The sequence below is a fragment of the Euprymna scolopes genome, chromosome 20, assembly GCF_053919585.1.
Source record: "Euprymna scolopes isolate OS-2025 chromosome 20, ASM5391958v1, whole genome shotgun sequence".
In the NCBI taxonomy this organism is placed as follows: domain Eukaryota; kingdom Metazoa; phylum Mollusca; class Cephalopoda; order Sepiida; family Sepiolidae; genus Euprymna; species Euprymna scolopes.
The window spans coordinates 97952701-97969476 of NC_136501.1; the positions used below are offsets into that span (position 1 = coordinate 97952701).

Below are 16776 nucleotides of genomic sequence, written 5' to 3' on the forward strand. Positions count from 1 at the left end.
ATTTTTTTTTATTCTGTTTTAAATTGCACCCTCAACATTTTGGGGAGCCTGGCCCCCACACACATACACATTAAAAACAAAACTCATACAAATGGTCACCTGATACTGGCCAGCCTCAGCGTAAATAATACATTAAAATTTTCATCACTGAAAAATATTTTTTTTGTTACTTTTTGGTCTTCCGTAGTTTGCTTTTATAAAGTAAAAATGTAAATAGTAATCAAATCGACTCGAAATAACTGGTTACCTATATGAATAACTGGAATTATTTGAAATTCATGTACATATATTATAATATTCTTGCATAGAAAATCACACTAAATCTTAGTTAGACGAGAAATAAACAAAATAATTCATTCAAACACCTGTTTTTAAAACTATTTATATCGCCAATTGTTAAGATTTGGGGAAAATTTAACATTTGAAATTTAATTAAAAACAGTAGAACAAGTTTTGCACTATTCTGCTTTCTAAATGAAAAAATTCAGGGTGTAAACTGTCTGAAAAATAGTTAGTCGGAAATAATGGATTTAAATAAATGTAATTTCGTTTTAAAAAACAACAACTTGATTTTTCAGCTACTTTTGGCGGTGCCTTTATATATATATATATATATATATATATATATATATATATATATATGCACATGTGTATATATGTATATATATATGTATGTTTTTATGTGTATATATATGTATATGTTTTATATATATATATATATATATATATATATATATATATATATATATATATATATACAGTGATGATCATATTTATTGGCACGGTAAAATAAAAGTTAAATTTTGTCTAATAAATTCTAAAAAAGGGATGAAATTAAAGAAAATAACAAAGTATATTATGTATTTTTAACTGGCCTTTCCGATGCAGCAATTGGATTTTAGAAAAAATAAATAACAAAGGAACAACAAACATAATTGCAAAAAACCCTTGTTCAAAATTATTGGCACGATTTATTTAATAATCAATTGTATAGCCTTTGGCCTTGATTACCTTCCTCAGTCGCTTTTCATAGTTTACAACCAAGTTGTTGCACTCTTCAGTAGTAATTTTAGCCCACTCTTCCTGACAATAATCCTCCAATTGAATAAGATTCTTAGGCTTCCTTTGCATTACCCTCAATTTTAATGTTCTCCATAAATTTTCAATTGGATTAAGGTCTGGGCTTTGTGATGGCCACTCCAAAACATTAATATGATTGTCCTCAAGCCATTTCTTAGTCAGTTTAGCCGAATACTTTGGGTCATTATCTTGCATGAACCACCAACGACGACCAAGTGAGAGCTCTTTAGCAGAGTCTTTCAGGTTTTCATCCAATATTTTAACATAATCTTCCTTTTTTATGCTACCTGTGACCTTAACAAGTCGCTCTGGTCCAGAGGCAGCAAAGGATCCCCAAAACATCAAACTGCCTCCACCGTGCTTCACTGTGGGTATGGTGTTCTTAGGCAGGAAAGCTTCGTCAGATTTTCTGTAAATATAAGACACTTTATTATGGCCAAATAACTCTATTTTCGTTTCGTCAGTCCATAGAACACGTTTCCAGAATGCAACATCTTTATCAATATGACGTTTTGCAAAGGCTAGCCTTGCTTTCAGGTGCATAGGCTTCAATAAGGGAGTCTTTCTCGGACGACATGCTTTTAAACCAGCTCTCTTCAAAACTCTACCAACTATATGTCGAGATACATTCACTCCAGAGGTGCTCTGTTAATCAACAATCTCCCCAACAGAGATCCTTGGGTTTTGTTTTACTTGTCGAACAATTTTCCGTTCATCTCTTGGGGAAAGACTCCTTTTTCTCCCTCTACCCTCTAAACTCATAACGTAGACTTACGATTTGAACTTGTTTATTATGGCTCTAACAGTGGATTTGGGAAGGTTTAGCTTCTTTGACATCTAATCATAGCCCTTCCCATTGGTATGGCATGCTACAACAAGCTTCCTGACGTATTCGCTGTGTTCCTTAGTTTTAACCATGGCGATTGAAAATTATAATTTAGTCGCTTATAATAGTTTAAATAAATCGCTATCTAAAAATTATCTGAAAACATTATTCACTGAATTAGCGCTACACAAGCATAATATGGCTATAAAAAAGTTCAGAAAGCACGTAAACCGGAAATTGATTGATATTATACTGATACTAAAAGAAAAACAAAGCCGTGCCAATAATTTTGAACAAGGGTTTTTTGCAATTATGTTTGTTGTTCCTTTGTTATTTATTTTTTTTCTAAAATCCGATTGCTGCATCGGAAAGGCCAGTTAAAAATACATAATATACTTTGTTATTTTCTTTAATTTAATCCCTTTTTTAGAATTTATTAGACAAAATTTAACTTTTATTTTACCGTGCCAATAAATATGATCATCACTGTATGTATATATATGTGCATATATAGAGAGAAATTAAACGGGACCAACCGTATTATGTGTTCATGAAGGCTTCGTCTTTATTTCGAGACTCGCTTGGATGAATTATATATATATATATATATATATATATATATATATATATATATATATATATGCATATAAATATGTGTGTGCATATATATATGCATATAAATATATATATGCATATAAATATATGTGTGCATATATATATGCATATAAATATATATATGCATATAAATATATGTGTGCATATATATATATGCATATAAATATATATATGCATATAAATATATGTGTGCATATATATATGCATATAAATATATATATATGCATATAAATATATGTGTGCATATATATGCATATAAATATATATATATGCATATAAATATATGTGTGCATATATATATGCATACAAATATATATATATATGCATATAAATATATGTGTGCATATATATATGCATATAAATATATATACGTATACAGATAAATATATGTGTGCATATATATATGCATATAAATATACATATATGAATATAAATATATGTGTGTATATATATATTCATAGAAATATATATATATGCATATAAATATGTGTGCATATATATATGCATATAAATATGCATATAAATATATATATATTCATAGAAATATATGTGCATATATATGCATATAAATATGCATATAAATATATATATATGCATAGAAATATATGTGCATATATATATGCATAAATATATATATATATACACATATATATGCATATAAATATATGTGTGCACATAAATATATGTGTGCATATATACATACATATAAATATATATATGCATATAAATATGTGTGCATATATATGAGCATATATATATGCATATATATGTGCATATATATATGTATAAATCTATATATATATTTACATATATATAGATGTATATACACATATATATATGTATATATATGTACATATATATGTACATATATTTTATGTACATATATATGTATGAACCTGAATGTATATATATATATATGTATATGTCCATACACATATATATGTACATGTGTAAATGTACATATATGTATGTATATGTGTATATACGCATGCTCATATGTACATACATGTATGTATATGTGTATACGTATTTATATGTGTATATATGTATACGTATGTATGTATCTATATATACGTATATATATGTTTGTATGTGTATATATTAGTGTGTATATGCATATGTAAGTACGTATATGTATATATAAGTATGTGTATATATATGTATATATGCATACGTGTATATGTATATATAAGTATGTATGTGTATATATATATGTATATATAAGTATATGTATATATATCTATGTATATATATATGTACATTTTTATAAGTATACGTATATATAAGTATATATATATGTATATATAAGTATGCATATATATATAAGTGTATATGTATACATAAGTATGTATCTACAGGTATATATATGCATATACATATGTGTATGTATATATGCATACACATATAAATATATATATATGCATATACATATAAGTGTATATATATGTATATACATATAAGCATATATACGTATATACATATAAGCATATATATGTATATACATATAAGTATATATATGCATATACATATAAGTATATATACATGTATATACATATATGATTATACATATAAGTATATATATATGTATATGCATATAAGTATATATATATACATGTATATACATATAAGTATATATATGTATATACATATAAGTATATATTAATGTATATACATATAAGTATATATTAATGTATATACATATAAGTATATATATATATGTATATACATATAAGTATATATATATATATATGTATACATATTAGTATATATATGCATATACATATAAGTATATATATATATAAGTATATATATATGCATACATATTAGTATATATATGCATATACATATAAGTATATATATGCATATACACTTAAGTATATATATATGCATATACACTTAAGTATATATATATATGCATATACATATAAGTATATATATGTGTGTGCTTGCATATACATATAAGTATATATATGTGTGTGCATATACATATAAGTATATATATGTGTGTGCATATACATATAAGTATATATATAGGTGTGTGTATATACATATAAGTATATATATGTGTATATACATATAAGTATATATATATATATGTGTGTATATACATACATATACATATATGTGTGTGTGTGTGTTTTATATCTATATATATATAAAAATGTAACTCAATTGATAATCTAAAAAAACACTGGACGGATGGCTTCCACGTTTTGTATAATATGTATATGTTCTTTCTTATTAATTATAACATTATACTTAATTTTTCTATGATAAACAGGTGTTTTTCTTTGTACCGAAATGCCATTTTTCTTATTTAGGGACAATTATTTGTTACCACTTTCTATCACGTGACCAGTGTTACAATTTAGCGGTTTTCCTGCTAGATCAGGAGATTTTGTTTGCAATCTAGCGGGGAATTCTAGAAAATCTTGAGATATTTGGCACCCACAAACCTTGAATTTAAGATTAAGAAATAAAGAAAAGCGCTTGAAAATAGTTAAAACATGAAATAAACTTATTCATGTAAGTAAAAAAAGTAGCATTTATTGCCTTTGTAAATAATTATTTATTGATTATTTGTTTTGTTTTTAACAATTTTGTGCTAACCATTCCTAAATCTCGCTATGAAATCGATTTTTTAAGTACATTTAAGGTGGGGGGGAGCATTCCAATCTCCGAAGGTTAGTTTAAAATACGATCTAAGCAACCTGCTTTATTTAGAAGTATTTAGTCCTAAATTGTAAAAGCAAGAAACAACAGCAAAAAGAAAACCAAAAAACTTATACCAATACAGTCGAATTAAATTATCTACCAACCTAAATACTTTTAATATGCTAAAACAAAGTGGTTTTGTTTTTTATTTTTCTGATTTCAAAATATGTTGCACCATTATTGTGAGGTTTAATTTGCAGTATATTTCAATTTAACATTTATTATAAAAAAGTTTGAGTTTATACTTTGTTTCCTGCAAAAAAAACCCTCTCTGAAACAAACAGGCAAAACTAGCTGATACAATATGGGAAGGTAACCGCTTCAATATAAGTCCAGAAACATATAGTGAGAAAACACGGAACATTTTAAACCACGGAACATTTTATATATTGATTATACAATATTTATTAAAAAAATGTTATGGTAGGAAGTTAAAATATGGAGTTTTGGGGGCGGGGGGGGAATTCGCGATTTTTGAAAATTTCAGACGATAAAAGTTAAACATCTAGCGATTTTCTGGACATTTCTTTCTGCTAATCTCGCGGGGTTTTTTTTATAAATCTCAGTTGCCAACATTGCATCACTAAAAAAAAACTCTACAGGCTTAATGTAAACACAATGTGTTTACAATATCGGTAAATTTTCAATGGGTGTAATCACATGATTATTGATAATGTAACCATGTGATTGAAATTTGATTTAAATTAAACACACGTGGTCGCTTTCCTATGAAATATTCATCGAACAATGGTAGGTATACACTAAATGAATGCCGACGCTCAAAGTGTATAAACATTTTGGCTCCTCCCTTTACTTAAAAATTCACCAAAAATCGGGAAATTAACCAATTTTAATTAATATTGCAGTATTTTTTAAATAATGATCGCAGACTATAATGAACTAATTATTTTTACTTAACTCTTAATGAAAATGTTTTATTTTGTTTAAACAAAAAATACCTTTACTAAAGTTATGGTTTTTAGTAGTAAATAAAAACGCAAGCATTTATTTTTGCTTTTTTCATATAAATAAAGCATCGTAATTTTAACAATAAAAAATAATTTTTACAATAACATTACGAAAAAAACGCTTCAGTCCGTATTAATGAATTCGATATAACTCGAAGAAAAATGAATTCTCGCATACTATTTAGGAAATTAAAGATTCAATTAGATTCCTATTTCAGTCACCTAAATTATTTAGGGTGAAATGAGTTTAGGAATATATAGCCAATCCTAATTTTTATTAAAAACATAGCATTAATACGGTAAGTTAGGTAAAATTTGCATAGACTGCTCTGCTTTACGGTTGTAAAAATTGAACGGAAATTTGAATTTCGTTTCCTTTTAAATTCGGTACATTTTATACATTACGTCCAACTCATCGTTCACATTCGACACGTCAACTTTTATAGCTTTTCGGGTATTCTGGCAAGGTTAGGGGTGTCTATTCCGAAAACCGTTCTTAACATGGGTAGATTGGAAGGGGTGTCAGGAATTTCGTGAAAAATAGTTAATAATTCTACCCCATCATTCCAAGCTTATAACTCCTCAAAAATGAAACTCAAGCCCTAATTTTTTCCAATTAATGGAGCAAGGACGAAGGTATCATTAAACAAAAAACAAACAAACATGTTTTAAAAAAAAATTAACTTCTTACTTAAAAGGTAAATTCGGACAAAAACACTACTTTTTGATTTTAAATTTGAATATATTATTTATTACCCTTTTCTCTTCAATTTGTGATATATAAGACTTTGGTGAATAAATTATTTACTTTTTAATATACATTTCAAAATGGGAGGCGGGAATTATTCGACCCCAAGTCTTTCCAAGCTTGTAACTACACGGGAAATGTAATTCAAGCCCTAATTTTTGTTTCAATTAAAGGAGCAAGGACCAAGATTTCATTAAAAAATAAGAGAAAACACAAACAACGTGGTTTTAAAAAAAAAGCTTTTCACTTCGAACTTTACAGGTAAATTTCTGAAAAAACTGTACTTTTTTTTGTTTTAAATTTGAATCTATTACTTATTGGCCTTTTCTCTTCAAATTGTGATATATAAAACTTTGGTGAGTAAATTAATTATATGCAATATATTTGTTTTGAAATATTATGTGATATTAAATATATGCCTAGAATTGGTAAAAATACACAAATGTATTTCCAATTTCTTAATCAACGAATCTATTAAGATATTTTAACACACCTAAATTTGTCTATGCATGAATGTATGTATGTATATATATATATGTATATAATATATATGTGTGTATATATATAGTTTTTTGTTAAAATAAATAAAGCAGAGTTCCCAATTATAAAGACAATCAGAAAATAGAAGCCTCTTTATATATTTTTTTGTTTACAGACAGTTTTTAGATGAGAGAAGTCATTGGTACCTTCGGTTTCTAACGTGATTATTAGGACAGCCAGTTTAGATCTCTGATTAGGATTTGCTTACGAGAGCTTGATATGGGTATCTAAAACGGTCCTAATAATCGGGTTTGAAACTGACGGTACGATTAAAGTGTGTTCTAAAAACTCTTTGTAAACAACCATATATATATATATATATATATATATATATATATGAGTGTGTGTGAGTTATATCGCATGTTGCTTTTGTGTTCAATAAATATTTAGATTGTTCTGGGTTATTGTTTTAATCTCTTGCGTTGAACGAGAAGAGAATATGAAGGTTATAAAAATGAAATATGACCGTCACAGGGAGTTATTTTGCGTTCCAATAGGGGGGCATGACTCCCCAAATTCTAGAGAATCCGGGCAGATAATATTTCCTTGTTTTAAGTATTGTTTGTTAGCCCCGGAGACGGCAACATACAGTCTTAGAGAAAGATTAAATTTGAAAATGTTATGCTTTTATAGACAGGCAAAAATCTACTGTGAGAAGAGGTAACGAAAATATCATTTCGTTTCCGATGACTCTATGTAAGATGAAAAATGTTTAGCCTTTGAGTACAACTACCCGGAACTGAGGTCACGGGCTTCACTTTTCGGTTGTGAGCATGGCGCTTGCAATTCACAGATGCAAGTTGGGAAGATAAAGCCTCTCCTAGGGTTTACGTAACTAGTTGGGCTTTGTCCAGGAAGCCCACACTTCACCTCATTATATGAACGAGTCCGAGCGTCGAAACTACCAGATTCGGCAAGAACTGGCATGAGACAAGGAGAGAATAAGTAAAGTCGAAGAGTCGCCACCCCTCTCTTCTCGAGAGAGGAATTTATCTATTTGGGACTCAGCAGAGTCTTTCAAGATCAACATTGAACTACGAACAATGCTATATATATATATATATATATATATATATATATATATATATATATATATATATATATATATTGTATATCTCATCGTGTATTTAACCCGTAGAATTGAGAAACGAGTTTGGTTTCTTTTGTGTGGATAAGATTGCTTCCCTTCCAGCACGACAGATCGACGAAACAGCGGCACATCAATCCAATCTTTAAATTTAGAGCAACCAAACTGATTTACGGATCCTGCCACACTGAGATTAATTCCGAAGGACGAAGCCCGTGTCCCATTTTGTCTGTGACCAAGGATTGACTCTTATGTTCCAAAGGGATCCCCTGGGAAGAGATCGCTTAACGGCTTTCAGTTATCCGTTTTCAGGATTTCATGTTCTGTCTTTATAAAATGTATCTTACTTTCGGAAGTTAATCATGTTTGTTTAGATTTGCCGCGTTTGTGAGTAGCTTTAATTTTCTACAGCAAATTCCTAAGTGTAATTGGTTCTTTAATTTGTCATGCAATTATTAGTCTATTATAATAAAACCTGTAGACTGTATATTTTTTGTCGAGACTAAACAGAAGTATGATGTGTACTGTTGCGCACATGTATATATGCAAATAACCCCCCACACACACGTATATATATATATATATATATATATATATATATATATATATATATATATATATATATATATATATATATATATATATATATATATGTTTGTATAGGCAAGACCAATTCAAAACAGTTCTGCCCAATGAGGGGGTTAGAATATATAGTCATAAACCTACAATGTTGTGTCGTTGTGAAACAGTTTTTAGTTTTTATTGTTCTCTCATTTATGGCTGAATGATAAATTTATTTATATTTGTTTGCGACATCTTTTTTGCATTTGATTGTGTTATATATTTAATTATATATTTGATATGCGTACATCTAATGTATATTACACACATGCAAACACGCATATATATATATCTGTATATATATATATATATATATATAATATATCATACGTACATCAAATGTGTATCACACACATAAATATGTGTAATATATATTAAATGAATATATATTACATGCGTGATATGATATATATATATATATATATGACATATGTGGTATATATAACATATATACAATATATATATAGTGTCTAGTTCATAAATCAGTTTATGTGCATACATCTATGTATTATTTATGTATTCGTGTACACCATGTTCTCCATGATTTTATACATATATGTGTAAAAAATATGCATGTGTATGAGTGCTTATATATATATATATATATATATATATATATATATATATATATATATATATATATATATATATATATATATATATATATGGATGGTTTGAAGCAATGGTAAATGGATGTAGGTATCCGTGGGAAATAACACCGAAGCCAACTGAACCAGAGAATGAATATAATTTCGCTTTGATTTGAATACCGCTTTCGGGTATTGAACTCCTGCCAATCGTACAACTTCGATTACAGTTTTGCCACAGAGATGAAAGAATAAAGTTAACTTAATTATGTTTCACATCGGTAGTATTGTAAGTGGAGTTTGTAACGCCACCGTTTTCGAGTTCGTGTCTAACACCAACTTACGCCTATATCGATCTAGAAAAGAACAATCTATTTTTACCATTTGAAACAGCACGCCATCTAAAAATCAACGTTAATATTTTTTTAATATCATCGTATGCGTTTCGATGATAGATGATTGATTTTAACCTACGAAACAAACTGATCGGTTCGATATAAGAGCATTGGACGTTTTTTTTTAACCTTCGTTCAATCTCGAAAGACAGAAGATACCCTCGTAGGGGCAGATGCGCGTGGAATTGTGAGGCAAGTATTTTTCAATCACCAACTACAACTCTCCTGAATTGGCTCTGTTGGAGTCCAGTGGTAAGAATTCAGGACGATTGAAAACAATACCGAGATATACAGATAGCTCAGACACCACCGGGAAGTTTCAAATGGTCACCCATTCGGTACTGACCAGGTTAAATATTGCTTATCGTCTGTTACCCTGCAGAAACCTGTTTGTCAATGTGATTAAATATCTATTCTTGAGTTAAACTAAATTGCTGTATTAATATGTATCCGTCGGTAAAACACAATATCATTTACTTTCTTTCAATTAGACTTTTACGTTTCCTGATAGATCGTATTAAAACATCAAGAGTTGGTATGTAAAAAATTGCACACATTAAAAATGAATATTTGCGTTTTCTAGTCCAATTTTCACAATTTATCTGTTTGTTGTCATGTAAAATTATCGATTTGCCAATATTTACATATCCATTACCAATCTATCGATAACTTCAAAATCTAACTCACACTTATGCTTTAGTATCAAGAGTCAAGAGAATCGATGTATTTCTTATAATTAAACGGAAAAGTCTTAAATTACAAATTTTCTTCTGAAATACTCTCGTTACCGATTCAAATAAGAATGAATGTAAATTAAATCATGTTGACAATACTGATAAAATATGTATAGAGGATAACGAGTACACATCGGTTATAGAGATTAGATAATGGTTTTGTATATTGAGTATTTTATATTAACGTACTATAGCATATTAATATGGCAACTAATTAAGGACATTGTAGTGATGATAAAATGTATGGCAGTTTGAAATATGAGATAAAAGTAAAGGAATATATAAACCATCAAGTGTAATTTTATTATTAAATCTTATGCTTCTCAAGACCAACATTAGTAAAAAATGTAATGACAATTTAATGATAACGGTACGAATATTTAACGGGAAACGTTCCGGCATAAATTAGCTGCATTTTGTAATTTCATTCTTCGCTATATCGGTATGTCATCGCTAAAATGCAGGACTTAACTGGGTTTAATTTTTAATAGATTTTGAAAGCATTACATATCAGGATTTTCCTAACTTAAACCTTTTCCTCTCTTTCACTTCCCCTGCATTTTTGTATTTCTATATAGCTTCATAATTCTACACACACACACACACACACACACACACACACACATATATATATATTAGTTCATGAAAGTGTACATGCCACACTGTCTATTTTATCATTCATATGTGCATTTTATTTTTATTTTTCTATTTTTAGATAAGTACATACGTGTGTGTACAGGTACACATACAAGTATATTTACACACACATATATATATATATATATATGTATATATATATATGTGTGTGTGTGTATTTATATATAAAGTAATGTGATTGATAATTTAAAATTTAAGCTTATTATATATCTAAATTAAAACGATCACTTTCTCTTTCCTGTATTTTAATTAAACTAGTAATTTCACTGTTACATTAAAATGCACTCAGCTCTTTAGACTATTGTTCTAATCTCCTTTATATATATATATATATATATATATATATATATATATATATATATATATACATATATAAATTAATGACGGTGACACATCGCTGCTCGTCAGATCAACGAAGTTAAGCAACGTTGAGCCTGGTTAGTATCGGATGGGTGACTATTTGGGAATTCTAGGAGTTGTATGTGCTCTCCGTATATCTCGGTATTTGTTTCCAGTCGTCCTGTACGTACGGTTTACTTGTCAATAGTCTTTAACAATGTCGACTCAGAAGAGGTGTGGTTGGAAATTGCGCACCTTTTGTCCCAAAAATTTCACGTGCAGGCATCATCCGTTGTTATCAAGTCTGTTAAAGATGTATGGGTCCATGTAGTAGATACATATTTACGCATATATGTATATGAATGTGTGTATATATATATATATATATATATATATATATATATATATATATATATATATGCATAATATCGTGTCTGTGTGTGTGTATATATATATATATATATATATATATATATATCATTAATATTATTATTTTTATTACTTATCTGAGGGTAACCAGATACATTTGGTCATTACAACGGTCATCTGTTTCTAGCCGATGAGACTTCTTCAGGTCACCGTTAACCATCCAGCGCTATAGAAAAAAAGAAAAGACTGAGCTCTACAAAAAAAAAAAAAAAAAAAAAAAAACATAAACGTTTTGGACTCTCAAAAAAAGAAGGATACAAATTGAGAAAACGCATTTCAACCTTTTGGGAAAATTGTACAAATAATGCTACAACCGGAATTACAGACAATATAAATTAGAAATGATTAAAGTGGGTCCTATTTTACCATAGCAGTGAATTATGTTAATAGGGGAGGGGTTCTGTTTAAAAACTATTTTTTGTGTCAAAAACTTAGAGAGGGAGAGACGGTTTAATTAAAAGTAATATACGGAGAAAAGAAATAAGCTTCATGGGGTGTATTTTCGAATAAATATTAATAAGTATTTTGCTCTTGTTATCAAGCCCTATCTAACAACCTCGTTGTATTCATTAGTACCTACTTTTGAACATTTGAAACCTAATTATATATACATTCTACCAGTCCCGCCCGGCTTTGGTGGGGCCCTGTATACTCTTCATAAGGTTATGTACATATTTATATATTAAAAAGTGGGAATATGTAAACTAATTCCTTTCTCTATAATAGTCTTCTTTAACTACTATAGAGAAAGGACGGACAAACATTTGAACTTTTATAGATAGACAGATAGATAGTGGATGCAATATATATTAATGATTCAAAAAGTATGACAAAAAGACTCATGCCCCACCATCGAGAATTGAAAACAAAACGTTTAGCTCACGATATATTTTACCTCTGCCGTTAATGACTGGTCTATGAAAACATGTTTACTGCAAGGCTAAAAAGTAAAACATGAACCAATAGCTACTATGTTGTGCATTCGTAATGACGGCGTTCGACTTTCACCTGGCAAATTTCATTTTTTTTTTATTTTTACACTTTTTCAAAGATTTTCCTGACTAAAACACAAATATAACGTTTTCCATGGAGTAAAATACCTCATATATGAAGTTTCATGTCTGTAGACAAAAAACTCTAAGAGGAGTTTGGTAGTCAAAAAATATGTTAAACAAAAATATATGCGTATATATAAATATATATGGAAACAATTTTGTGTTTGCTATGAACTTTTTACGCAAATATTATGCTAGCATAAATCATGTAGAATATCTGCATCAATATAATCACACGTAATAGTTAACTAACGATGATTATCACATTAGAAAACAGAGACAATAATAGGGAATTAATCAAAATTAATGTATGAACGAATATGCAAATTAGCTAGATCTTTGGCTAGTAAATGCAATTCCACAAAACATATGTCAGAAAATTGTATTTTCTTTTTTTTAAATAAATAGAAAAGAAGCTTACCTTTTTTCTGTTGTTGTTGGCCTTCGAGCCGGGATCAAAATGTATCTGTTCTGCAGATGCTGCACTTAAGATAATTTGTATCAGTCAATGGAGGGGACACCCTCTATACTGGGACAATTATAATTTTCGGTAACGAGAGTGCCCCCCTTTTGCCTATTTTTAGGGGAGCTGGTTTTTACTCCACAGTAAAAACGGCCCTGGGCCTAATTTGCTTTGGTGGGGAAGCAAATATATACATTAAATTAATAGAAAAGAGGTGTTATAATACGAATATCCATACGCACAAAAGAAAAACGAATTTATAGGAGTATATATATATATATATATATATATATATATATACTTATATATATGCATATATATATAGATATATACATATATATGCATATATATATATATATGTGTGTGTGTGTGTGTGCATGTATGTATGCATGTATAGGTATATATATTTTTTTTTAAAAATAAATATGGATGTGTATGTATATCTAGGTAAGTGTATATATATATGCATATGTGTACGTATATGTATATGTGTATGTATTTGTATATGTGGATGTATATGTATGAATGTGGGTATGTATATGTAGGTTTCTGTATTATGCATTGTGTATGTACATGGGTATATATGAGCGTATGCTTATAGACATGTATGTATACATTTATATGTATGTATACCAATTACCGTCTTGTTTATGTTTGCATGTGTGTGTATATGTGTGTGCGTGTTGTGTATTGTGTATGTACGCAGGTATATGTGTGTGTGAGTATATATATATATATATATATATATATATATATATATATATATATGTATGTATGTATAACAGTGACCGTCTTTAGTGTCATGTCTGCTTGTACATGTGAATTCGCTGGCAGGACTATATGTCATTTTTCGGGCTCATACACTTTCAGTGTCTGAGGGAGTGGCACTCGTCTGACAAGACGTTGCAATCATCATAGGCATATTTTAATATGTGTATATACGTATACAATGTGTGTGAGCTATGTGTGTATAGATAATACGCGAATGCAGCTAGTCAGGAAATATTTGGTTTAAAAGTTATTCTTTTCGACTTTCTGTTTGACAAACGATTCTTAAGGCTAAAAGTTTGTCTTTTATTAAACATATTTCCACGCATAAAAAGGAAACCCTTCTTACTCGTTTGTTGTGCGGAGTCAATCACCATATCACAAGGCGCCTTATACTAATACATAGAAACGTACTGATTTTCATATTCCAAAAATAGTTCTATTATTAACCTACCGAAAGTAAAATTGCAAGCTGACCAAAATAAGAAATAAACGGGAGCCATTCGAAAAATGGTAATAAATTAAAACGTGAACATGTCAATTATCTTAAAACTCTAGAATTAGGGAAAACGATTACGTTTTTTTGCTTGCTTTCAATATTTACAAGTACATAAGAGAAAAAAGATTCAATAAGGAACAGCATACTAGTTTATTTAAGAACCTGCCAGTAAAAATTTAAAAAACTTTGTTCACTAGGATACGTATCTAAGTAGAACAAATATACATACTGATATATATATATATATATATATATATATATATATATATATATATATATATATTAATCTTTATTGAATAAGCTCTAGGCAATTACATAGCAATATTATGAATAAATGGCAGAATCTATACATATCTACAAATATGAAAGTGTCTGTATGTCTGTGCACATTTCCCTACGCAATAACTCTATCAATTTTCGGTGTACAGACTCGAAATTTGAGATCAAGAGTACTGAGTTTTGGGAAAATTTGGCTGTTAAGGGGTTAAAGTTTAAAGATTTCTACCTTTTAAGAACTCTACCAAACTCCTCCGCTAATTTCTGGTATAAACAATAGAAATTTTAGATATAGATTTCTTGGACATGGATCTGACTTAATAACTTGATTTTCGCCAAAAAAAATGAATTTGAAGCGGTTATAACAGGGGTCAAATTAAAAAAAATACCTTTGCGGTCTCTACCAAGTTACTCAGACTATACATAATCTAAACATATGAAATTTGACATAAACAGGATTCCGAGATAGGGCAAGGTTTGTAATCGGTTTGGGTCGAAAATTTGAGCCACCCATATAGAAATGTGTGTATGTCTGTTTGCATGTCTGCCTAAAAACTTCGACAGAGGCGACAAATTTTCGCAAAATTAGTATCATTTTGAAGCTCTTTCGGTCAGACGACAAATACCGAAACATTGGCTAAAAGCATTATCGTCGCCCTCAACTGGCCCATTTCAACAGGGCTGGGTCGTTTTTTCCGTCGATATTATCAAAAGTCATCCTCTGTTTTAGATTGTCTAACCTTAATTTAAACGTGCGCCATTCCGGTTTGTACGGTGATCGTAACAGCAAAGGTGTCATGTTTTCCCCATTCTTTTCCTCCTTTTCCTTTCCTTCTACTCTACAGTTACGTTTATTGTACGGGAACAAATGAAGTGATATTCCCTGACTACAAAATACTAAAAACACAAGCTCACAATTTGTTGTAGCGATGAAATTTGTATACGTACGTCCGTTGTATATATTTGAGTAAATTCATAATTCTTACGCGCATTACAATGACACCATTTTTTTTTATTCCAGACTGAGATATGGTCGTCTACAAACTCAGTGCTACAATCTTGCAAACTGTCTTCGTAAGTAATGTATTTTTAGTACAACGCATGGATTGCAAGATATGATATCATTGTTTAACTTCCAAATGCCAGTCATAATCATCATTATTTTATAGTGGCGTCTAACTTTTTACTGTGTTAATTTGTGTAACATAAACAAATAGGTGCATGTATGAATAATTTAATTTACCATTGCTATTTTTTTGAAAAATTAATTACGACTCTTTGCGCGAGGGACAATAGAGAACACATATAGTCTATATAACATATTTGGCATTATATAACTACTACGCCAGATAACAAGAACGTGACTCCTGTTAT

At 29.1% G+C, this 16776-nt stretch overlaps 1 long non-coding RNA gene across 2 annotated transcripts in view; it reads left to right on the top strand.

Annotated features, from left to right (window-relative positions):
• LOC145241551 (uncharacterized) overlaps positions 1–16476 on the top strand; it is a 1723551-nt gene extending 1707075 nt beyond the window's left edge. For both annotated transcript variants that reach the window (XR_013862573.1, XR_013862574.1), the window contains exon 7: positions 16424–16476. This is a non-coding gene — a long non-coding RNA (uncharacterized LOC145241551). The remainder of the gene's footprint in view (positions 1–16423) is intronic.
• Positions 16477–16776: the final 300 nt, after the last annotated feature.